The 27710-nt window shown below is 41.8% G+C and overlaps 1 protein-coding gene across 1 annotated transcript in view; it reads right to left on the bottom strand.

Annotated features, from left to right (window-relative positions):
• LOC149440966 (NACHT, LRR and PYD domains-containing protein 1b allele 3-like) overlaps positions 1-19758 on the bottom strand; it is a 59329-nt gene extending 39571 nt beyond the window's left edge. The window contains exon 1 of the mRNA XM_089657927.1: positions 19695-19758. The gene's annotated coding sequence lies outside the window, so the exon portion shown is untranslated. The remainder of the gene's footprint in view (positions 1-19694) is intronic.
• Positions 19759-27710: the final 7952 nt, after the last annotated feature.

Raw genomic sequence — 27710 nt, 5'->3', positions numbered from 1 at the left:
TCCGACTTCCAAAGATTTCCTCCACGCCAAGAACACCCTCAAGCTCAAAGGGGGGATACAGTACCCCAGGCTCCCTTTAATGACAGGGAGACCCCAAAACCTCAGAGTGAACAATGGCGTCGGGACCAGAGCAGTAGTTCTGACTCTGAGTCTCATTACCAGTCCCGTCCAAAATACAAGCGCAAGTATAGGAAAAGGGAGAATCAACAGAATGACTCCTCTGAGCGTATTGGACATATAGAGGCACAGGTCAGCAAAATGGCTGAACAAATGGACAGGCTTGTCACTCAATTTTCATCCAATCCTTTTTTAGGAGCAGCTCCTGTGACCAACCAAGGGTCACAGAATTAACAGGCAACCAAGCCTTAAACCAACAGGGGAGAACACTGAGTCGAATGACAGGAGATGTGTGTCCCGTCCCTGACACGCCTACTAATAGAGAATCTAGTTCTCAGGCAAAGGGGGACCATTTGTTGGTTATTAACGATTCTCCTGCTTTTCAATGTCCATCTATTGCCCCTAATATAGTCGCGGCATCCGAAGTCGTCGGGATTGACAAGCCAGACGGAGCACCAACTTCTAGTTGTGCTTCTGTCTTGAGACAGTCCAAGAATCCCACCAGGGAGGATAAGAGTGATGTGTCCACCACATGCGGTGAGATAAGAGCCAGTCATATGTCATTGAAGGGCCCACAGATCTTCAACCACAGCAATTTCATGTGTGAGCTGACTGAATCTGATGGGAGATATTATGCCACAGTACAGGTGCAGGATGCCAGTGATCTTTCTATTGTCGGCCTAATAGACACTGGATCCCAAGCAACCATCATGTCACAGGAACATTTTGATAAAGTGGCGAATGTCATGCCCACCAAGCCGAGACTTAAAAGTTTTGACAGCTCATTGATTGGTGTAGGTGGAGACCCTTTACAAGTCATGGGTACCGCCTGGCTTAAACTGAAACTGGGTAATAAGGAACTGAGACACCCCATCATCATTGCCAGCATCTCCCAGCACCACATGATAATTGGGATGGACTTCCTAAAAAGGCTGAACACAATAGTTGACTGTGTGAACCAAGTACTGTGGTCACAGGTAAATACCCCGATTAAATATGGGAAACTTAAAACTCCCCATTCCCGACAACACTGCCACCTGGTGGAAGAAAGGCCTGGATCATTAGAAATCCATTTCAGGAACAGTCAACTTCCTGATGTAACGGTTATCAAACCTGATGACCATAACCCTATCAGAAGAGATGAGGAACACATTTTTAGAATTCCCCAAGATAAAATAAAAGATATTTCCCTCCAAGATGACATCCTTACGATATCTTTTCATCGGGAGGATAAACCAAGAAAAGGGGGAGATCATACCCAATTCTTGACAGGTATTGAAAGGGTTAACAGCGACTTGTTCATCCCCATCCGGATAAATGGTCTTAATAGGTCAAAATATGCCAAACTAGATTTGAGACAGGAACACAGCTTTGTAAGCCATGGGCTGATAAAACACCTGACCGAAATGGAAATGATCCGTTTCTCCACACCTCAGCGTCATTGGATTTCAGACTCCCTTGATGACTCTGATGATCACAATTCAATGGCTAGGTGTCCCTTAAACGTCACTGTAGGAAACAAAACAGCCACCCATGTGTTCCTAGTCTTGGATAATCACCAAACTAAAATTTATTTTGGCAACGATGTGTTACATCGATTTGCAATGCAAGTCGACCTAATTAATGACTGTTTATGGAGTCGACTAAAGGGGGACCCCGAAAAATATCAAAATCTGGACTTAGCTTTAAAATCCCAGCAACAGATGCCTTATGCTGTTGAAGTCCAGGTAGCCCAAAAGATTACAATTCCTAAGGGCATAAATAATTTCATACTCCCCATCCAAGTTAAAAAGGGACATAGACTGAAGGGGTCAGATGCATTAGTATGCCTCTCCCATAAAATGCAGGGGGAAGGACTGAACATTACATACACGCCCCTAGTCAACACACATCAATCCCCGATGTACATTTACATACATAATCTGTCCAATCAGGACATCGTCTTACCCAAAGAGACCCTTATTGGTCTAGCGGTAGAGACTGAATATTACACCTTTGGGGTCACTAACCAGGTGATTGGACTCATCCCCGATGAATATTTGTCGGAGGAACAATTAATTGAACAAACATTCCATTCATTACCAGAGGGTATTTTCACCATAGAGTCCATTTATCCATTCGATTCTAAAGATGGCACCTGTCGAATCGAAGAGACATCAATTGTCTTTGATCACCCAATCAAAGAACAAGAGTACCCCAAAGAACCTGGATGGCAGGAGAACACACACACACATCACATACCCAATGACCTCACCACGAAACTTGAAGAGGCATATGAGATAGGTCAGCCGGAAAGCTTTCCTGGACTCAAGGAGTTAGTGGAAGAGATGGTGGCCCTCGCCGACGCGTGTGCCAGTGATCTCGACCGACAACTGCTCCGAGAGCTTCTCCTTGAATTCCAAGAGATCTTTGCCAAGGATTCTTACGATTGTGGGACTACTGACCTAAACATCGCTAGGATCCAAACAGATCCAGATGCCCCACCAGTATTCGTAAGACAGTATAGGTTACCATTAGCTTCCTATGAATCTCTTGCTGAGATTATCAGGAAGTTACATGAAAGGGGTATAATTAGGCCCATCCACAGCTCCTATAACCACCCGATCCTGGGTATTTTAAAACCCAATGGACAATGGCGTTTGTGCGCTGACCTCCGTCAGCTGAACAAACGTGTGTACATGTCAGGATGGCCGGTCCCATACATAGACCAATGTCTCGCCCAGCTCCAAGGATCCCAAGTTTTTACAGCCTTGGATTGTGCACAGGGGTATTGGACCATTAAGGTGAGTGAGGAAGACCAATACAAACTGGCCTTCAGTTTTGGGAATCGACAATATTGTTGGGTACGAATGCCTTTCGGATTCATAAATTCCGGACATGAATTTGCTGTGTTCATGCACAAGGCCATGCCAGACGCCTTCGAAAGGGGGACGTTGGCATATGTGGACGATATCCTGATCAAAAGTACTGATATGGCCAAACACATTACAGAACTTCGGCATGTCCTGGGCCAATTGAAATCAGCAGGAGTTAAACTGTCCTTACAAAAAGCCCAGTGGTGTCGCACGAAGGTAAACTTCCTAGGCCATGAAGTTACTGCTGAAGGTTTGAACCCACAAAAGAAGAAGGTTGAGGCGGTTCTGAACTGTAAAGTCCCTACTAACCTTAAAGAATTGAGATCATTCCTAGGTATGGTAAACTACTCGCGTAAATTTATTGATAACTACGCCGAGATAAGCAAGCCGTTGCTTCACCTACTGAAGAAGGATGTCGAATGGTCGTGGGGTAAGAAACAGGAAGACGCCATGAAGGAATTAAAGGAACGTCTCACACAAGCGCCGTGTCTAGGATATCCCGAAGGGGGTAAAAATTTCTATCTAGAGACAGGGTTTACGCAGGTAAGTATGAGTTCCGTTCTTTACCAGAAACGTGATGATGTCAGTAAGGTGATTGCCTATGCCAGTAAAACTTTGTCCCCGGTTGAAGTAAAGTTCAGTGACTGTGAAAAAGCTCTATTGTCCACCGTGTGGGCATTACAGAATTTCCGCAGTTACATTCAGGGAGAGAGAATCATTGTTGAAACGGCACACCAGCCTTTACAGTATTTAAAGAGTGAACGTATCAAGGGAGGAAATGTGTCTAATAGCCGCATCACTGCTTGGACTTTGTCTTTGCAAGGGTGGCCTCTTGAAATTCGGTACAAACAGAACAAGGAAAGTCCAGTAGCCCAGGGCCTAGCCGAGCTCCATGATTGTTCCGCAACTACGCCTGCTATGGAGGCCCCGGACACTGACTTTCTGGAAGAACAACTGTTCTCTCCCTACAAGGTTTACGATGAAGAATACTGTAAACAGCTGCCGTGTGTATATGTGGATGGTTGTGCTTTTCATCACAAGGATGGGGAACAGCTCCAACTAGTGGCAGGTATTGGAATCGTTTGGACCCAAGGTGTCACCCCAATTTCTGTGGGATACAAACTTGGACCAAAAAGCAGTCAGGTTGCTGAACTTACTGCAATTCTTAGAGCAGTTGAGATGGCTATAAAATTCAACATTAAAGAGTGTGCCATCATAACCGATTCCAATTATGTCAGGAATAGTTTTGTGGAGTATTTCCCTAGGTGGAAGCGAAACAACATGACCAAGAGTAATCACAAACCCGTGAAACATGGTAAGCTCTTTTGTCACATCGATGAACTGGTTAGGTCCAATGATCTCACCCTGCACTTCAAGAAGACCAAAGGCCACTCCAAGGTTCTAGGTGCCGAGAAAGAAGGGAACGATCTGGCCGATTCTCTAGCCAAGGAAGGGGCAATCACCGGTGAACTGTTAGACATTGATCAATTTTTAGGTACCGTACAGGTTGAAGCTGTCACCAGGCAACAGGCCAGAACAGCTGGTGATCCAAATGCAATACAGTGGAGTCACGATTCTCCTAGTGAGGATTTAATTACTGCCCAAAAAGAAGACCCAATAATTGGCTTGTTTTATAGTCATATAGAAGATCCCAACCAAAATCCCATAAATAAGGAAGTATGTAGTGGGAAGGAGGATTTACGTATCTTAATGAAATCCAAATCCCAATTCTCTTTATACCAGGGATTGTTGATACGAACCTCAAAGGGTGGCGTACAACAATGGGTCGTCCCACTTAAATTTAGAGGTTTGATGCTACAGCATGCCCATGATGCTCCCACTTCCGGTCATCGTGGAGAAAAGATCACGTATGAGATCCTGCGGGATTATGCCTACTGGCCTCATATGTTACGTGATGTGAAGGAGTACTGCCAAGGTTGCCTAATATGTCCCCAATTTCAACCTACCAAGCCAACTCATAGAGCACCTCTCCAGAAAAGGGGGATATGTATGCCTTGGTCAGACCTTCAAATGGATTTTATTGGGCCCGTAACAAAATCTTCACGAGGAAATCGGTATATGTTAACAGTTACTCGACCAAGTATGTCGAGTGTATACCAGCACCGAATAATAGCTCCGAGACATGTGCTGCATTGCTAATAAATCATGTATTTTCACATTTTGGTCTACCACAGAGGATAGAGTCTGATAGAGGATCGCACTTCACTAGCGAAGTGATGGCCAAATTGTGGAAAATTTTGGGGGTTAAAAGGAAATTGCATATCGCCTATCGGCCAGCCTCTAGTGGTGGTGTAGAACGATACAATCAGACCATCGTTAACGTCCTTAAGAAATTTGTTAAGGAAACAGGCAAAGATTGGGATGTCAAACTCCCGCTGGTCCTGATGGCGTTGAGGGCTACTCCGAATACAGTTACAAAAATGTCATCTTTTGAACTGATGACAGGTAGACGGATGGTACTGCCCCAGCACTTATTGTATCGCACTACAGATCAAAATTTGATCAATGCTACCACCACACACCAGTACATAGAGGATTTACGTAAACATCTGCAATATGCTTTTGCCTTTGCCCAGCGAAATTTGGAAAGAGCTGCAACTAGTGCTAAGACATACTATGATCTCAAAACCTCCAAGAAGGAATATGAGATTGGTGACAAAGTCTATCTATACAACTTTGCAAGAGACCAGATCAAGGAACGGAAATTCCTTCCATCTTGGAAAGGTCCGTTCTCTATCATTGATAAAATCTCTCCGGTCGCATATAAATTGCAGGTTACCCGGTATGGTGAAATCAGTGATAGATGGGTGCACATCAACCAGTTACGTGCTTGCCATCCGAAGTCTCAATTGCAGTTGTTGGAAGACTGACCCACCAGTTCCGATCTGGAGATATTGAGATCATTATTAAATTTCCTTTGAACATATAATTCATCTTTTGCCTTACAGGATCCAGTAATATAATTTTATGTATATCCGATACTTAAACTGTTAATTTTAATAATTTAGAAAGGAAGGCCCAGACGATGACTAGACCGGCGATCGGAGGTGTCAATGACCAGACCCTAGCAGGAAGCTATAATGTCCTGTGGGAAAGACCAGATGCCAGAGATCGATCCGGAGACGATAACCTGATGTCCCAGGCCACCAAGGGCCAGTCCAGAAGAAGAAACCCGCCGATGAGACCATCCCAAGGACCCGTCGTGCGGAAGATCCTATGGACCCTGATGTGGATGTGGACGACCAGCCAGGCCAGCCTCATCGCAAGACCCGGACCGTCATCGGGAATACTCATCCAGGAAGCACCAGGATTCATCTTAACTGATAAACACATCATTACCCAGAAGGTCTGCGTTAGCGTCGATCCAAAGACTTCTACGGAAAAACGCTACAAACCCCAAAGCATCCAATCCCCAGAAATGAAGGAGTGGTACAATATGCACATCAGTACAGCACAGGCTCGAGTTGAGGAAATCCTAATCCAAGCTCGCAAGCCCTTTGTCCCGGTAACCACAGCTCAGGAGAAAAGACCAAAGAGATTCATCGGAGCTTTAATTGCCGGACTCATATTCACAGTCTTAGGAACCGTGGTCTCCACTACCATGTCGGCCGCTAATTCTGTCTCAGTAAAGACTCTCGCCACCGAAATTGAACATTTACAGATGAGCATCAAAGCAATCCACCACGAACTGGAACTGCAGAAAGCAGGGTTGATAGACTTGCTTGCTGTCATCAACGATACCGTAGTAACTGTCAATATGCATTCAGAATTGATTGCCCGTTCCATAGATTTGCATCAGACTCACGAACTGTTCAAGAGAGAGCTACTGTTCATTCAGAAACCCATATTTTTCCACACCTTGGCCTTCCTGAATGAGATACAAAGCGGCATGAATGACCTTTCTCATGGATACATTCCACTATATTTTGTGTCCACTGAGATGGTCAAGAACTTACTCCAGCGGGTCAATGGGGATGGAGTGGAAGACTTCCAAGTCAACCTAGCCTTCGAGATGGGAAGTGCAATGCCCCTCTACATCAATCCAGATGATCTGGAAGTATGTTTCCTGTTGGCCATACCCTATGTCTCCTCTAAAAACGTGTTTCAAATAAAGACAATTCACAATGTGGGAACATGGAAAGGGGACATTCACATCAAGATAAAGACTCCTGATCTGATCGCCTACCAGCCATGGGTGCCAGATCTGTACGCCATCCCTATACTGGATGAATGCACCCGATTCAAAGACATTAATTACCAATGTAACGGAAATCCATTTGTATACGATGCTACCCATGCATTATGCGGACTAGAGTATAATAAACACGGTTCTGAGAGATGTGAGGTCCAAATGAGAAAAGCTACTGACCCATCAGAAGTACAAGCAATACTCGTGAAAGATGAATGGTTTGTTAGCACGGCATTAAAAAATATGAGCATATTCTACGAAAAACAAATAATGAGCCGAGTGATAGCGTTACCCGCTTCAGTGTCCATCATTAAAGTACCATCCAATTCGAGAATAACCATCGGGAAAACCACACTTTACCCAATTGGAAATGAGGTATGGGAAGGGGAGATTGAAAGTGTTGATGCCTTTCAACATCAAGAAATACCCATGAACCCAGACCTGAAATTCCTATTAGAACACAAGCCCAATCACACCATCCAGATGACGATCAAGAAAGACAACCTATTGGTTGAAAACTTTGATTTCTCCGAAGAAGACCATGTCCTGTTGGATAGTCGATCCCACTCTATCCCAACGGACATCATTGTTTTCAGTTTTATTGGACTGGCAATAATATGGTTGACCTTCCTCACCATACGAGTTATGAAAATCTCACAAAGACTTAACCAACAGATACCTACCGTGCTAAGACTTGTTACCGGAGAAGACGAACGATCACTCTAGCCAAAAGTCCCACTCATGTTTTGCGACACAGACGCCCATCTACACGTGCCTGTACCCCAAAAAAAGGGGGATTTGTTGTGGACCTTTTGAATTTACATCTCAAAAACATGATTTATCAAGACATAATCCTATATAACATCAAGTCAGCATAGCCGGATGTTAAGGGTTAATTTGTCTTGGTTGGGAAGTCGAATGACCATCTAGCTAGAGAAATGTAAACGATGGGTGAAGGGATTTTTTTTTCCTCCTAGAGACAAATATACTATTTGAAGTTCTACAGGTGGTCAAACACCATTATTCAGACTTCCATAGCAGGTAAACATATACAAGGTCTGGACAGGACAATAGAGGAACCAAACTGATTGTCTGAGAGCTTACTCAAACCTTGCAGAGTGTGATAAACCAACAGAACTCTCAAACTATCACAATATGCTATTGTCCACCAAGGGTGAAAGTATTAATAGTTGTTTACTGTGACTCCAATACAAGAGCCAGGCAAACAGAGAGTTTTTCCCTACCCATAGAAAATGTGGTTCTGAAACATAAGTTAAATTCAGGACATTTAAAGCTAAAAAAAATTGAATGTATCTAACTACAAAGATATACTACAAAAGCATAGTATCTAGAGATGTTATAAAGAATAGGTTTCACACACCACCAAATATTCAGCAATGGGAACTATATATCACTAACTTGAGTATTGAGATGATGGAAAGTAAGATGTATTATAAACTAGCATTAGTTATATGTCTTATCAGGAAACAGACAGGATGGTATTTCAAGAAGGAATAACTGAATATACACCTATATTCCATGGTCCCTATTTAGAATATTATAGGTATGATCACTTCTCTATATGGAAAAAGACGTATATTTAATCCCTGAAATTACCTTAAAATTCCACCCGAGGTATGAGTCATCTCAAATACTCAAATTGTTCTATGATACATGACTGCCATCTGGCGGGCAGGTGAGAAATAGCTTATGTACACACATTTCTCAACTAGCCAATCAAGAAGCCTGGTGGGAAGGTATCTTAGAACAATGGATTAGTGGATATAAAAGCCCATGCACCTTTAAGAAGAAAAAACTCATCAAAAGAAAAAAACTCATCAAAAGAAAACTGATCAAAAGAACGAAAGCCTGACTGAAGAAAGACCTGATTCTGAAGACATCTGAAGAGACCTCTCTATAACCCCTCTTCCATCCTTTCAAACTTCCAAACTTTACTAAATTGCTAAACCTCTGTCCTTCTAACTTCCTACATTCTCCCACACTATTGAACTCTATCTCATTTTATCCCGTGGTCATCATTCTGAAGGTGTTCCATTGCCAGCTAAATCCACGGGAGAGTTTCCTAGTCTGAAGGCCGGGTGCGGTGAGACTGTTTATTTGACTTTGCATTACCTATTTTCTCTGTTGTGTGGAATCATAGAATTACCTTAGTGTATCACAACAATATTGGGTAGATATATATATGTAGAGAGATCCTGTTTTACTGTCAAAATTGTGTGGTGTCATATTAAAAAATTTTCATATTTCATAATTTATTGAATATTAATAATCAGAGTATAATATATCAAGGGCTAGCTTCTTGCAATCCTATGGCCACGGCTTGTGAGAATATAACCTTTGAGATACTCGAAATTATTAATTATTAATAAATTTAATTAATAATCAGATCATTAGAAAAATTGTGATATTGATGTAATTAGTTAGATACCGTATTATTGTGTCTTACATTAGTAGGATATATTTTTGATTGTGTGTATCAATATTCATCTATCACCAGTCTTTTGCGTTTTGTGTTAATATATATATAATTTTTGTACATAAATACATTTTTATATTTATCTATTATAAGGCAAATTTTGTGTGTATGGTACGAAATCATATTGGCTAAAAGAATTCAAGGTATAATAATAAGTGGTGATCAAATTATCAAGGTGTCCAAATTATTGGTTCACTAAATATTTGCCGTATTTTAACGGCTGGAGGCACTGTAATATTTCATCTAAGGGAAAGGGACACGCCCTTTATAAGTAAAATATATCCTTACATAAACCATCACATCTATAACTTTCCTACAAACTAAATAATACATCCTAATTTGGGTTATTTTCACCAAAGACATGTAGCAGAATACATCTCGGCCTAAATTTATGAAGAACAATTATTTATTTGCAAACTTTTATAACAGAAACAAAGAAAAACGTGTTTTTTTTTCCAAAATTTTCAGTCTTTTTTTGTTAATTTAGCAAAAAATAAAAACCCCGGCGGTGATTAAATACCACCAAAAGAAAGCTCTAGTTGTGTGAAGAAAATGATAAAATTTTAGTTTGCGTACAATGTTGTATGATCGCGCAATTGTCATTCAAAATGTGAGAGCGCTGAAACCTAAAAACTTGCCTGGGCAGGAAGGGGGGAAAGTGCCCGGTATTGAATTGGTTAAATCTTTTATTGCACAATGAAGCATAAGAAATGCACTCACATTCCGGAGGTGCATTGCGAACCACGTATGGTGAACATCCAGCAATGTACTTCTTAAGGCACAAGATTGCAGTATCGTCCCCAGCAGCATAAACCAGTCAACCCAATACAGGCTCCAAATTGTCACCGCACTGTGTAATGAAAGGCAAAGCACGGGCCCTGTATGTGGAATGTGATTGCCTTACTATAACGATGATCCTGGAGCGGTGTGTGGATCAGTGAGAATAGGAATTTAGCAGTTTATATTTACTAAAACAATTGTATTTCCATGTTCTGTGTACTGTGGGAGACCGGATATAGTGAATGCAGGGTCCGGGGAGAGCGGATATAGTGAATGCAGGGTCCGGGGAGAGCGGATATAGTGAATGCAGGGTCCGGGGAGAGCGGATATAGTGAATGCGGGGTCCGGGGAGAGCGGATATAGTGAATGCGGGGTCCGGGGAGAGCGGATATAGTGAATGCGGGGTCCGGGGAGAGCGGATATAGTGAATGCAGGGTCTGGGGAGAGCGGATATAGTGAATGCAGGGTCTGGGGAGAGCGGATATAGTGAATGCGGGGTCTGGGGAGAGCGGATATAGTGAATGCAGGATCCGGGGAGAGCGGATATAGTGAATGCGGGGTCCGGGGAGAGCAGATATAGTGGATGCGGGGTCCGTGGAGAGCGGATATAGTGAATGCGGGGTCCGGGGAGAGCGGATATAGTGAATGCGGGGTCCAGGGAGAGCGGATATAGTGAATGCAGGGTCCAGGGAGAGCAGATATAGTGAATGCAGGGTCCGGGGAGACCGGATATTGGGAATGCAGGGTCCTGGGAGAGCGGATATAGTGAATGTGGGGCCTGGGGAGAGAGGATATAGTGAATGCGGGGTCCGGGGAGAGCGGATATACTGAATACGGGGTTCGGGGAGAACGGATATAGTGAATGCGGGGTCCGGGGAGATCGGATATAGTGAATGCGGGGTCCGGGGAGAGAGGATATAGTGAATGTGGGGTCCGGGGAGAGCGGATATAGTGAATGCGGGGTCCGGGGAGAGCGGATATAGTGAATGCGGGGTCCGGGGAGAGCGGATATAGTGAATGCGGGGTCCAGGAAGACCAGATATAGTGAATGCAGGGTCCGGAGCAGATATAGTGAATGCGGGGTCCAGGGAGAGGCAGATATAATGAATGCGGGGTCCAGGGAGAGGCAGATATAATGAATGCGGGGTCCACCAAACCCCCCCCCCCGCTCCTGACAGGTGCCAATCCTGAACGGGGAGCAGGGGATGAAGCCTTAAAGTGGAACTTTGTCTTTTGGGTGGAGCTCCACTTTAACCCCTCACCCTGCAGAGGATTTCCCCCCTTCCTGACCAGGCGCAATACGGCGTTGCATTACTTTGATAATTGAGCAGTCATGCAACGCTGCACCCAAATTCAATTTACGGCCATTTTCCCACGAATAGAGCTTTCTTTTGGTGGTATTTGATCACCTGTGCATTTTTTATTTTTTACGCTATAAAAAAAAGACCAACAATATTGATATAAAACATGTCCAGTAAAAAAAATTTTTCATTGGTTTACCTGAAAGTTATAGCATCTACCAGGCCCAGACTGGGGCAAAAAATAGGCTCAGGCCTTTTAGACTGAGCAGCCAATTTCCGGGGGGCGATCCAAAGGCATTCACGGGGTGACGGAATATTCACGAAGTCGGTCCTCCGCACTGTAATATAAGAGGGCACTGTGATATAAAGGGGACTGCACTATAAAGGGGCACTGTATTTATTATAGTGGCCCTTTACAGCACAGTCCCCTTTATATCACAGTGCCCCTTTAGATTACAGAGCCCCTAGAGATCTAATCACAATGCCCCCTATATATTCAAAGAGATGGCCCAATCTAGCAAAGAGACATCCCCATATAGCAAAGACGGTATGTCTCTATGCTGGATGGGGATGTCCCTTCTTGGACTGGACTGTCTCTTTGCTGGATTGGGATGTCTCTTTGCTGGACAGGGATGTCTTTTTGTTGGACAGGGATGTCTTTTTGTTGGATGGGGATGTCCCTTCTTGGACTGGGCTGTCTCTTTGCTGGATTGGGATGTCTCTTTGCTGGACCCAACTGGGCAAAGAGAAAGCCCAGTCCAGCAAAGAGACAGCCCGTCCAGCAAAGAGACATCCCCATATAGCAAAGATGGGATATCTCTTTGCTGGACGGGCTGTCTCTTTGCTTGATTGAGATGAAAATAAAAAAAGGAAAACCATGGTGATTAAATACCACCAAAAAAAAAATGATTAAAATGTGATATGGGTACAGTGTGATTGTCATTCCCAGTGTGAGAGCACTGAACGCTCCCAGAACGAGAGAACTGACACCCTCCCGTCATTATCTTATATGGCGGGCGGTTAAGAGAGCAATGGACGTCCTGTGTTATGTCTCTATCCTCTGAAGATACCACTTACAGTGAAACGCGTTAGAGCAGGGCCAAATATGTGCCACTATTATGCACGCTGGCGGAATCCGGTGATGCTCATCATTTGTTATGTGCTTATGATTGTCTTCTTATTATACGTATATTGCCATATTACTTATAAAGCCCTCGGTTTTACCATCCTGCACTACGGTGGTCTCTTCTTGTTTTTAACTCCTCGGTGCAGAGCACTCTTACACCGGATCCAGATGGAGGGGCGTGTCTGAATATTTTGTGCCGTGGAACAGCAAAGGCGCTTCATGATCTCTATGTGGGACCGGTGTCTCCGGTAAGGAGCTCACCTTACGTGTGGGTGGTGGGATTTCCTGGCCCCCTCTATTCCTGCAGCACTGAATGCTCTCCGTCTTACACTTTGAAGTGTGAAGTGTGTCGTCTTTTCCTTTGGGATTTTCCATCTTGATTTTGTACCGTCCACCAGGATACTTATTCTTCTGTACACACATTTTGCACATTTGGTTGCTTTATTCATCTTTATCTTTGCAATATTGAATATTATATTTGTATTTATGCTTGTTTATTTATAATTGTCCATATATACATTGTCCATCTGTATGCAGATACACTCTTTTAATGTTTTTGGTTTTTTTTTTCTATTTGGAGAGTGGAGTACTGGGTTATATCACATACACCTTTTAGGTTTGCGTGTATTTGGCATATTTAAGCATCTAGCTTATTAGTGTCCATATACACATTTGTCCATCTGTACGGATATACACTCTTCTATGTTTGTTTTTTACTTTGAAAAATGAGTATGGTTATTTTTTATTTTGAAAGTTTAGTATGGGTATTTTTTATTTTGAAAGTTGAGTATGTGTATTTTTTTTATTTTGAAAGTTTAGTATGGGTATTTTTTATTTTGAAAGTTGAGTATGTGTATTTTTTTTATTTTGGAAGTTTAGTATGGGTATTTTTTATTTTGAAAGTTGAGTATGTGTATTTTTTTTATTTTGAAAGTTTAGTATGGGTATTTTTTTATTTTGAAAGTTGAGTATGTGTATTTTTTATTTTGAAAGTTGAGTATGTTGTTTCTGCACAACCTTATTTGTCATTTTATCTTTATATATATATATATATATGTATGTGTGTGTTTTTGCATATATTGGGCTCACCTTATCAATTTCATCTATAAACATATGGTTTGATATAGTTATATTGTATGCACAGTTGCACTTTGGAATTTTTAAGGGACAGCGCATCCCCCATTTTTTTAAATAGTAAATAAATTGCAATTAACCTCCCTGGCGGTCTGATTATTTCAGATTTTTGGTGCTGAAAGCGGTACCATTATTTTGCATGGAAATTTGGCGTTTTATATTGTAGACCTGTAATTCTTAGGAATAACTCACTGAAATCTGTCCGAACAAGAGTCTAGTTAACATCCCGGGTATGATAAAATTTGAAACATGAAATCATAAATTATAATTTAATAAATAATCATAAAAAATAATAATATAATAATAATAAATTTAATTCAATAATATAATCAAACCAAAAACACTGAAATGTGAAATAGAGCGCCAAGTTCGCACATCGCTGAGCTCATTCGCAGAATCGTTTTCAGTGTCTGATGAGGAATTTCCCCCACGAATCATTATCACTCAATTCTGCAAGTGGTTCTGATTTACTATCGCTGTTCTCTAGCCGGTCTAAAACCGCGTCTGACATAAAGGGACGCTTTTTGGACGCCATGGACGTTTCTTAGTTTCCAGGCAGAAAGAACAGTAAAAATGAATGCAGGGAACAGGACAAAGCACTCGGGACAAAATGTATGTGAAATGGTTTGGTACAGTAATGTTTTACTATGTGATTTTTGTGATTTTTGTGAATGTCACTTTTTGTAATTTTCAAATTTCCCGCCGATCCGTCCCCCGTACGTCCCAACGCTCACAGAGGACGGAACCCAGATGACAGATGCCGGCATCCACTGGATTACATTGCCGGGGACACTGCAGGAGGGACATCGCTAGAGCGCAGGACAAGGTAAGTGACCGAGGGATCGCGGAGTAGCGCCGCATGGTAAGCCCGAGTGTAGCTCGGGGGGGTTACCGCTTGTGGTACTGAAACTTTACCCCGAGCTACACTCGGGAATACCGCCAGGGGGGTTAATACACTTTTGGAACACTATGCGATCAATTCCTGAAGGATGTTTGTAACATGTAAGGGGCTTGGCTCTGGGCAGACATAAATAGTGAGTTCAGCTGACAACAAGTGAAGCCTGCATCTGATGATTTTATGGCATTTTATTCATTTACTACATTTTGAGAAATGGCTTTCACTGATGTGACTGTGAATTTCAAATCTCACTGACTTGGCTGAAAATATCTGTCACTTTTTTTTTTTTTTTTTAAATAGGAAGCCTTATCTTGCTGGGGGTTTTTTAGCTTTCTGAATGATTCTATCTACTTTGAATCAGTTTATTACTGATTTTTAAAAAAAATATTATAGAAAACATTTGATTTTGTAATTTTAGTAATGTTAATGAATTTACATATTTTAGGACCATTTCTTAAAAAAAAAACTTCATTTAGCCTTATCTCCATTTTAAAAACATTCTAAGAATGTGAATATGGCATCATCATGCATGTTAGTGCCTGTCTCTGGTTATATCCAACATGAGCTCTGCAATGCTTTGCAAGCCCCTTTAAATTTGAACCTGATTTTTTATTTTTGATAAAAATAGCTAAACAATACAGGTTTTTATGTCTCTTCTTCTGGTTAACCCTTTGAGGACCGTAAGATTTTGGAAGGCCAAAAGAATCAATTTGTTTGTTTTTAAAGTTCGTACACTTCAGTTGCTGTAACTAAGACATTTCATGAAATAATTGGCAAAAAGCTAGATCCATTTGTTGTTTGTTGATAAGAACTAATATTTTGACTCAAACCAAAAAAAAAAAAAGAGTTTTTAGTTCTTAATCAGATGATACACGTAATTAAAAACATGGGACAAATACGTCCCTTGGTCCTCAAAGGGTTAACTGAGTTTGGTGAGTTTATTGAGGGTGAAAATGGTGGCAGATATGAGCACAGATTAATTAGCTTGCATACAGAAGTTTTGCACAGCACACTAAACAGTTCAATATTTGTTGTTGGACTTTTTGGGACACTGACACTGGCACTTACAAGGATTTATTTTTTTTAGCTGAAAACAGTTATAGGGAATAATGTCGAATATTTTGTATTGGACATTTTTATTGTCAATAAAAATAGCTAAAAAAATACAGGTTTTTATGTATCTTCTTCTGGTTAACTGTTATTAAAAAACATTTGAGAATAAGAGGAAGAGTGGGATACTGAATTGAATGGAAATATCTCCCTCCACTTGGGTATATATTTTGGATGATATAGATAAAGCAATGTTATGTAAGGTGTCAACACCTCTGGTGAGTTTATTGAGGGCACAAATGGTGGCAGATATGGGCACAGAATAATTTGCTTGCATACGGAAGTTTTGCACAACACACTAAACAGTTTAATTAAACTTAAATATTTGTTGTTGGACTTTTTTGGACACTGACACTTACAAGGATTTTTTTTTCAGCCCAAAAAAAGTTATAGGGAATTATGTAGAATATTTTTTATTGGACGTCTTTTTTTTATTTGCATACTAACATTTCAACTTTGAAATTTTTTTTTTTTACTAATAAAATCATTAAAAGTAAAATAAAGAATGTGTATTATTGGGCTTTTCGGGACACTAGTGCTTGCACTTACAAGGGTGATTTGTAGCAAAAAAATAAAATATACACACACACATATATATATATATATATTATTAAAAATAATGAAGAATATCTGTTATTGGATATTTGGACACTAGTACTTGCACTTATACAGATTTCTTAGCAAAATAAATAAATAAGTTATACAGAAGATATATTGTTCGTCTTTTGGAACACTTTCATTTGCACTTATAGGGAACTTTATAGCAACTGTTTATAATAAAATATACGTTTTATTTTTTGGAAGTGGTCATTTTTTTTACTGCCGCTTATACTGTAATCAGTATTTCTACATCATTATTTGGAATGCATGCAGTAAGATATTATGGTCTATGCACATTTTTATGAGAAAGTGAACATCCATTTACCAACAGAGAATGCTCGCTACAGCCCTTAGGCAGAAGAAGTTGGCCATCAGGCACCATTATCTCATGAATGCCTCTGAATGGCCATATATTGGCATATATCAGTGTCTATGCCATGGAAACTAATACACACAATATGTGGGGGATCGTACTGACAATTCTCATCATGAAAGGTACAAGTAAAAAGTCTGTGAACATTGCAACTTGGAAGTTTTTCATATAGATAGATAGATAGATAGATAGATAGATAGATAGATAGATATGTAATTTTTTTTTTAACCTCCCTGGCGGTATGATTATTTCAGATTTTTGGTGCTGAAAGCGGTACCATTTTTTTGCATGGAAATATGTATTTTTTTTATTGTAGGCTGTAATTTTTAGGAAAAACTCACTGAAATCTGTCCGAACAAGAGTCTAGTAAACATCCCGGGGAGGATAAAATTTGAAACACAAAATCATAAATTATAATTTAATAAATAATCATAAAAATAATATAAAAATAATAAAAAATTTAATTCAATAATATAATCAAACCAAAAACACTGAAATGTGAAATATAGCGCCAAGTTCGCACATTGCTGAGCTCAGTCGCAAAATCGTTTTCAGTTTCTGATGACGAATTTCCCCCACGAATCATTATCACTCAATTCTGTAAGTGGTTCTGATTTACTATCGCTGTTCTCTAGCCGGTCTAAACCGCTTTTGACCTAAAGGGACACTTTTTGGACGCCATGGACATTTCTCAGTTTCCAGGCAGAAAGAACAGACAAAATGCAGGCAGGGCGCCGGACAAAGCACTAGGGACAATATGTATGTGAAATAGGTTGAAACAGCAATGTTTTACTGTGTAAAATGAAAAAAAAAAAAAATGACATTTTTTAAAATTTTTAAATTTCCCGCCGCCGGCGGCGGCGGTGGCGCCCGTACGACCCGACGTCACAGGGACAGGACACAGAAGCCGGATGCTGGCATCGGCCGGAGGAGATGGCCGGTGACGCTGCAGGGGACACATCGTGGGAGCGCAGGGTAAGGTAAGTGAAGAACACATGCCGGAGCAGTGCCGCATGGTATTCCCGAGTGTAGCTCGGGGTTACCGCTTTTGGTACTGAAATGTTACCCCGAGCTACACTCGGGAATACCGCCAGGGAGGTTAATTTACTTTTTTTTTGTGCCTAAATTTATAGTTTTACTTTTTTATACAATTTTGCTCTACTTTTTAATAACCTCTTCCTGCCCAGCCCTGGCATCCCTTTGCACCCAGAGGCGGGAAGGACAATCCAATCATGTGACCATTGTGATTGGCTAGGGAGTATGTCACCAGCACACCGAGGATCACCAATATGGGTCCAAAAGTTTTAATGAAGGATCACATAGTTACAGCAAGGCAACGTTCTCACAGGACCCCTTCATCAGGCATGTGACATCAGGCATGGGGTCCTGCGAGACTCCAAAACGTTGCCTTGCTGTAACTATGTGATCGTTCATTAAAACGTTTGGCCCCATATTGGTGATCCTCAGTGTGCTGGTGACATACTCCCTTGCTGATTCTGTTTGGTTTCAGCCGACGGTCGCTGCAGCGCCCACTTATACACACCACCATTTTTAATGCAGGAATGTGTGCGTTTGGATTGTACACTTGCATTGTAATTGGCTGTCACAGTGGTTACATGATTGGGAGCCGGTCCCGCCAAATTCCCAATCATTGGTAGAGACATAGTGCTGTTTTTGACATCTCGGCCAATTAACATGCTCTCAGCACAGAAAGCTCTGCCACCCACGTATACCTATGTGCGGCATGTGGGCATTAAAGCCCACCCTCCTTGCCACCCCACATAAGCGTTACATGGGCAGCAAGCATACATGCTCTTAAAGTGACAACTGATTTTTAATGTCTGCTTAACCAGTTGCCGACCGCAGCTAGCCAAATGATGGCTACACTGTGGCTGGCCAGTTCTGGGAGGACGTCCTCCCAGAACGCACTCTCCTGCATGCCCCCGGAGATCTCTGTGATCGTTGTGTTCTACGGGCACAGCTGATCACATGATGTGTTAAAAGGCCAATTACAGCGGCTTTTTACTACGTGATCAGCCATGTCCAATGACATGCTTATCACCGGGAAATGCAATTGCCGGTTCTCGGCTGCAGTTTCCTCACACTGTCAGAACTTGGGGAAAGTACTGCAGTACAGTTAAACGGCAGTTGTCAGAGCAGGGATCGGCACCGATCATCAGGACACTGATGATCGGTGCCCATCAGTGCCACCCACCAGTGTCCATCAGTGCAGCCAGTCATTGCAGCCTCATCAATGCACATCAGTGAAGGAGAGAAATTACTTGTTTGCAAAATTTTATAATAGAAACAAAGACACCTTTTTTTTCAAATTTCTTTCTATTTTTTTGTTTATAGGTCAAAAAGTAAAACACCCAGCGGCAAGTAAATACCACCAAAAGAAATCTCTATTTGTGAGAAAAAATGATAAAAATTTCATATGGGTACAATGTTGCATGACCACGCAATTGTCATTGAAAGTGCGACAGCGCTGGAAGCTAAAAATTGGCCTGGTAAGGAAGGGGGTATAAGTGCCCGGTAGGCAAGTGGTTAATAATATGTAATAGAGCAAATCAAGAGAAACACAAAACAACCTCAGTGTACATATAATAGCATAAATGGAAGGCTATACCAGGTAAAAACTAAATACAACTAAAAAAAAAACCAGGGAGATATTCCCTTTGGGATCAGCTTACCTTTTCACAAGAACTGGGAATGTCCTTAAATTCTTACACACTCACTGAAACCTCTTTGCTGCCAAAATAAAAATAAATTGAAACATATATAAAATGATATAATAGGTAAAGTATAATACTTCAGTATCAGACTTTAAACCCAAGAATAGAAGGAGGAAGTAAAAGCTGAAAGTCTATGTTGGGTATGTAAAGAAGCAGCCACAGAAATACTAACAATAATTATAGAATTATAGAGTAATTATAGAATAAAGATACCCATAGAGGAAGTAATATAGTGGAAGTAAGGAGACAAAGAGGCTCACAAGTGTAAACAGTACAAAATATCCTCTAAAAATAGAAGAAAAAGGGCTAATATGTTACCTAGGCTGGGTGAAGGTGAGGTCTCAGCCAAAGCCACATCCCAATATGACATCACAGTCCACTGTCCATCAGGCCATAGATGTATTTTCATAGGCTGATGGAGGTAGGAGGGAGTAGTATGACCCCACCCATGAGACAAAGGAGCAGATTTCATAATAGAATGCATGTCTTGCTCACATGTCTGTGCAGTGTGCACTACTCGTCTGCTGCATTCTTCAGCCTCCATAAAGGAGATAGAAGTGCAAGTCCTAAAAGACACCTCCCTAATCCTTCAGTCCAGATGGCTTTTTAACCACTTCCTGTCTGGACACTTTCCCCCCCCTCCCTTCCAGTCCGGACACTTTCACCCCCTTCCAGTCCGGACACTTTCTCCCCCCCTTCCAGTCCGGACACTTTCACCCCCTTCCTGACCAGGGCAATTTTCAGCTTTCAGAGCTATCACACTTTGAATGACAATTGCACGGTCATGCAACACTGTACCCATATGAATTTTGTAATGTTTTTTGGAGACAGATAAAGCTTTATTTTGGTGGTATTTATTCACCACTGGGATTTTAATTTTTTTTGCTATGTAAATGAAAAAGTCCAAACATTTTGAAAAAAAAGTGTTTTTCTTATAAAGTTTTGCAAATAAATATTCTTTCATCATAAATCTTGGCCGAAATGTATTCAGTTATCTTTTTGGTAAAAAAGAAAATAAGCCAAATTAGTTTATAACCAAAAATAATAATTTTTAAACATTTTTTTTACATTTTTATTTTATTTTTTTTATATTATTATTTGGTTTTTTTTGTTTTTTTTCTACATACTGTCACCCTAGCAGTGAGGGTCACCATGGTGACACTGTACTACTTGTGGGGGGTGATGAAGATTTTTTTTTTTTTACAGTGATTGCTTTTACACCCATATAGGATGTAAAAGCAATCATTTCTCTTTCTCTCTGTCTGCATTCTTGCAGTCATTGAAAAAAACTGAGTGAGCTGTGATTGGTCACAGCTTGTCACATGGTACAAGGCTGTTGTGAGTAGCCTTGTACCATGTGACCTCTGTGATCATTCACAGATTTCACACGTAGTAAGCAATGATGTCACAAGTGACATCTTGCTTACTACTCTGCATGTGATCACTGATTGGCCTATCAGTGATCACATGATCGGGACCTCGTACAGAGGTCCCGTCCGACGATCGGTGTTTCACTGTGTCCGGAGGACACAGCAGGCACCGGATTGCGGTGCTGCGTGCTCCCAGGGAGTGCACACAGCTAGAAATGGTGGGTGCCATTTATGAACGGCAACCCGCCCCTGGAGTGCCACCGTCCTGCCGTTTATAAACAGCAGGCGGACGGCAAGAGGTTAAATATTGAGAAAACATTATATACCAAATAGAGACTGCGCTTGTTGAGAAATATAGAACCTGCTAGAGTCCAGTCCACTGGTTTTTTTTTGTAAAAACACACAGTTCAGTCACAAAGGGTTACGGTTTCCCTATAGTTGGGGTCAGTACCAGCTGGGAACCAGACAAGGTGGAAACATCATAAACAAAGACCAAGTGCAATGAAACCTTTTACTAGGGAATTTGTTAAAAATCATAATCGTATGCAGGATGGCTCATCAAATAGACACATCAAGTCACAGCTCTTATGTCCTCCTGGGTGGTGGCTGGGTAGATTGGGAGAAAGTTCCATACTATAGGGCACTCAATCTGGGTTGATGGAGAAGGGTGACAGCCTGCGGCATCTGCTCTGACAGTTTGCTCAGCGCTTTACAATATAACGGGAGACAATACAGCAACAATACAAGAGGGAAAGGAGGGCCTGATCCTGGGAGCTTACAATCTAAGAGATGAATGAAAAGAGTTCTCTGATTGGAAGACCATGACATCATTGCCCCACCTCTCCACTTCACTTAATCAGAGAAATCTTTGCAGTTATTGAATAAATAAATAGTGCAGCGCTAAACCATAAATCTAAAGTAAATATATATATATAAATAAATACAAAATAAATATATATCATATAAAAGTGCAACCGTGCAAATACAGTATTAATTGAATAAAGTGTAACACGTGTATTCCCTCCGGGAGTAATCAAAGTGACCAAGTGATCAAATATATTCAATAAAGTGCAATACATGTATTCCCTATGGCAGTGGTCGGCAAGCCGCGGCTCGCGAGCCACATGCGGCTCTTTACACGCTTTAATGCTGCTCTTGTGTGCCGGGCGCCCGCTCCCCACCCTCCTCTCGGGCGGCAGGGACTCTGCAGCGTGATCCAAAAAAAAAACAGCCAGGGCAGCGCGCTCAAATGCAATGATTGGCCAGTCTCGCTGCCACTCACATCCTGATAGCAGTGATTGGCTGTCAGGATGTGTGTAGGCGGGGCAGCGTGACGAACGTGAGAGGAGCTAGGCTCCTCTCACAGTCCGCCCTGAAGACCGGAACGGCGCGGGAACAAGGCGAGAGAAACGCGCGGAGCAAAGGTAAGTGAATTGACACAGGGGGGACTTGGCTTACTACTTGCTACTTACTTACTACTACTATATGAGGGATGAATTACTATGGGGGATGAATTACTATATGGGGGATGAATTACTATATGGGGGATGAATTACTATGGGGAATGAATTACTATGGGGGATGAATTACTATGGGGGATGAATTACTATATGGGGGATGAATTACTATAGGGGGGATGAATTACTATGGGGGATGAATTACTATGGGGGATGTATTACTATGGGGGATGAATTACTATATGGGGGATGAATTACTATATGGGGGATGAATTACTATGGGGGATGAATTACTATATGGGGGATGAATTACTATAGGGGATGAATTACTATATGGGGGATGAATTACTATATGGGGGATGAATTACTATATGGGGGATGAATTACTATGGGGGATGAATTACTATGGGGGATGAATTACTATATGGGCGATGAATTACTATGGGGGATGAATTACTATATGGGGGATGAATTACTATATGGGGGATGAATTACTATGGGGGATGAATTACTATAAAAACTTATTGAAACTAAAAACAGTGTACCATCCTATGTATTTTCAGTTTTAAAAATGTGGCTCTCAAAATAAATTTCAATCATGGTTTTGGCGAGATTTGGCTCAGTTGAAAAAAAAGGTTGCCCACCACTGCCCTATGGGAGTAATCAAAGTGACCAAGTGACCAAAGCAAACAATATATCACAATACACTCTAATGCAAATCTCCACTCATTGTGAACATGTCAATATATATATAGTGTGTCCAATACACAATCTTCATGCAGGTGATATCAAGTGTCCACACTGTGTGTATCCAAAAATAGCTGCAATGGCCCCTCACCTCCTTACATAGACCCTACAGGGTCAGCTCGCTTTTGGAAACAGACACCACTCAGGTGTATCACAGGATCCTCCCCAGCGATGTATACTCTATCACCAGCTTCCTCTCCGGTTCATGTATAAACAGAAGACTCTCATAGTGTAAAACCGCAATTTATTATATACACTGTATACAGAGATATCCACTCACATGATTATTCATCTTTCATATTTTCATATGGCTCCTATACCTCCTGCTATGCCTGCCTTGAATGGGTATTAGATATAGGGGTTTCAAATATGGCCGCCACGCCGGAAATGACGTCACCGCGCTCCCAGAATCCTCCTCGCGTACCGACGCGTTGCGTCACGCTAATCACGTGACTTCCTCAGGGTAAACCAGGAGTTCACCAGAGCTTCACAGGTTGCCACTGGAGTCATCAAAACACTGATTCAGAAAATGAATATGTGATCATGTTTTATAGTTCTTTATTTACCTACATATGGAATTGGATTATACTTACCTTAATGGAGTCCAAATGGATCAATCATCTGATGAATGAATATTTTCTGGACTGATCGGTGTTTTGATGAATCTTCCACATCTACTGATATTTGACTGAAATGCTGATTAAACACCAGCATCTGGTGAGTTAGCACTTTGATGGGGTGTTGAGCACAAAGGAATTCACAGTTGAGGCAAATATTTATTGTCTAAAGAAAATTATATATGGACTACACTTTATTATGGACTTATAATTTTTGATGTTTCACATTTTTGGCACATATTAATTTTTTTTGGTGGCACTTTTTATTTATTCATATATTGATTTATTGATTTATTTTATTTATATATAATTTAAGGGCATATATAGTTTTGAGAGCGCTGTTTATGGTATTTCCATTTATTTATATACTGTTTTATTTGTTTAAAATAGCAGCTCTAATCACATATTTGAAGAATAGGAATTTGATTCTTATTATATCACGTCAGTTTGGCGCCGTGATGTATGCTATTAAGGGATTAATCTATCAATCTGTCAATTTATTTGATATATTGATATTAATTTATTCAAGCTTATATACAAAGTTTTTTTTAGTTACACTTCTAAATTAATTTGCATTTTGGAGGGACACATTGAGCCAATGTCCACAACCACCTGTCCAGCATCTTCTACTACAATCCCTAGCCCTGCTGTGCACTCTGCACTTAAATTAACCTCCCGAACCTTCCGTACCTCTGTACAGGATGGGAATCCTTTGCGGTGCAATCCTCTCTTGCAGACATGGGGGACAGACCACTGGCGTAAGGTGTGCCAACCAGGGGCGGACTGACCATTTGGAAACTCGGGCACTGCCCGAGGGCCCGGGGTCAGTAGGGGCCCCATGAGATGCCCCTGGTACCTTTTTCATAGGCTTTTTTAAGTTTGGGCAAGGACACAGGGGCCCCATGATCCCCTATTGCCCGGGGGCCCCATGAGTTGTCAGTCCGCCCCTGGTGCCAACAACATCTCCCTCGCTTCTAGACGCCAGGCCACCTATAACAAGTACACGCTGCCGATTCGATGCCGTTACTCTTAGCAACTACTCGTGTCTTCACATTACTCTATTTCATACTGATGTCTTCATGGCCCAATGTGTTAAGATCCGCTGGTTAACTGTAACTTTGCCGATTACTTACGATACATCTCTTTAGTAACATCAGACCAGGCAGGTTTCGATAGTTTACTCATGAAAAGTGTAAACAAACAGTTCACATTCCAGCAAGTAGACAAGGCATGATCCATTCCTAATTCCCCAACTATAACTACAGGTTCCTGCTAAGATGCAGTCCAGCAATTACAGTCCTTCAAAGGCATTTCTCCAGCACTGGTGTCTTCAGGGCAAACCCCAAGTTAAAAGTCTCTGTTGCAGGCCATGAGTAGTGACCAGCCCCTACTCCTACAGATCTCTTCATCCATCTCCATCCCTTACGGGTCTCACAACCCACAGTTATGCTGGAACTCCTAGGTTTCTCTCTCTTGTGGCTCTCTGGACTCCCCTGGCAGCAGCAACTACAATAGCTCTGTGTAGTGGCTGGAGACTACATGCTGGAACTTGTCTGTGCTCTCTCCCATGTAGACTGAGTATGAGTGCAGAGTCCTTCTCCCCTTTTATTTGCAGCCAAGAGAGAGAGAGAGAGGCAGAGCTAGAGAAAAATGATGTAAACTAGTTAACCCTCCCCTTCTTGGTAGGGGCAGAATCTGTCTCACCACTCAGAATTCCAACCTGCTTAAAGATACAACAAGGTATTTGTGAGAGGCATGTTGAGTCCATGGAAGATTTTATTTTTTGCCATGTTTTTGGAAAATGACAAAAAAAGTTTTTTTTTTACACAAAGTTATCACTTTTCTCGCATCATACCATGGGTATATATGGAATTGCACCCCAAAACACATTCTGCTATTACGGGGATACCACGTGTGAGAGACTTTTCTACATCCTAACCACATACAGGGGCCCAAAATCCACTGATCACCTTCAGCCTTTCGAAGGGCGTTAATTACTCATTGGATTTCCTGACTGCCTATCACATTTTCAGAGGCCCTAAAATGCCAGGACAGTATGAGCTTTGAAGAGATCCTGACTTTAATGTTGGGATCCACCCAGATGCCTGGACCAGTTACTGGCTTAGCCTCTCAGGACACCACTCACAGCCTGAGCCAGCTAATCCTGTCCCCTCCACAGCCCAGCACTCCAGTGAGTGCTGGAGGGGCAGAACAGAGAGCTGGTGACTGACAGTCACCAGCTATCTGTTCAGCGAAGACTGGGAACTGAGCAATCAGAGGTCTTTGATCGTTTATTTTTCTGCCTTAGAGGTGGGGACAGATGCAGCATCGGACCCACCTAGGTGAGTATAAATGTTTGTTATTTTACATTACTAAACTTTCTTTTAACCACTTGACCTCCGGAAGGTTTTACCCCCTAAATGACCAGACTATTTAGCAGAAATGTCTTCTCCGTCGTATGAGTTACCTGGCACGATGCCGCTTCTTTTCACAGGTTCATATTTTGAGGCGGATTCTTCACTTTTATCTCACATGCTCAGAATCCTGTACGCCTTCACACTAGTGTCTCTTTTTGTAAACATTTGGGACACTAACTTTACAGGCACTTAGAGTGAATATGGGAAACAGAACTCCTGGCTAGCAGTCAGGGACTTTTTGCGCATTAGAAATAAAATTAACTGCAAGTTCCAGCAGGTACCTGGCCTGATCTTACTAACACTGCAGTTTCACTGACAATGTATCAAGAGGTGAGAGCAGGGGCAGACTGACAACTCATGGGGCCCGCGGGCAATAGGGGATCATGGGGCTCCTGTGTCCTTGTCCAAACTCAAAAAAGCCTATGAGAAAAAAAAAAAAAGTGTACCAGGGGTATCTCATGGGGCCCCCTACTGACCCCGGGCCCTTGGGCAGTGCCCGAGTTTCCAAATGGTCAGTCCGCCCCTGGGTGAGAGTGATCAGGAACATTATACTGACACTTCACTTGTTGGGGAAGGGGGAGCTAAACGCAAGTGCTGGCAGTGAAAGGGGCTGATCACTGCCAACACTGTATTTTTGAGGACACTATACTATGGGTACACTAGTATAGTTTTGAGGTTGACCAGGATATAGACTAGTAATGGTGTTGATCAGCAACTGTGAGTGTGGCGGGCAATCAGGGACTGGCTCTAACTAACACTGGCTGGGAGGGGTGCTAACTGACACCACATGACATCAACAGTGACACTAGTACAATGATCAGTGATCATACTGTACACTGACACTGTACTAATGACACTGGCTGGGTGACAGGGGTGAAAAGGAGGGAAATTAAGGGGTTAACTGTATCTCTCCAAGTTTATGGGTGCTGATTTTATTCAGACTGATTGATTTTTCTTCCCGATCTCAGCTCTAAATGGAAATGGGATCAGGAAGCAGAACCAGTCAGACCTGGATGGTATGTCTACTAACACACTGATCTCTGTGTTGTGGTTGGCCACAGCCATCAGCAGATTTACAGCCAAAACCATTGGTGGGGAACCTGCTGACAAACTCATGCTGTGTCCAACCACAACACAAGAAGCAGGGGGGTGCGCTGTACGGGTATGTTTCAGGGGAACAACAGAGCTGCTGGTCAGCAATAAACGTTATACTGTTAGTTCGGCAACTGATTAAAATTCTGACAATACATGGGCACCAAATACACAACTGTGTCCAGGAAGGCAGCAGTCAGTCTACTATGAAAATATACAGACAACAAATAAGCAATCATTACAATACACGCAAGTACAGCCAGTCATGACAATA

This window comes from Staurois parvus, unplaced genomic scaffold (genome assembly GCF_062004578.1).
Source record: "Staurois parvus isolate SC_StPar_1 unplaced genomic scaffold, SC_StPar_1.0 ptg001042l, whole genome shotgun sequence".
NCBI lineage: Eukaryota > Metazoa > Chordata > Amphibia > Anura > Ranidae > Staurois > Staurois parvus.
This window is presented reverse-complemented; position numbering and strand designations above follow the sequence as displayed.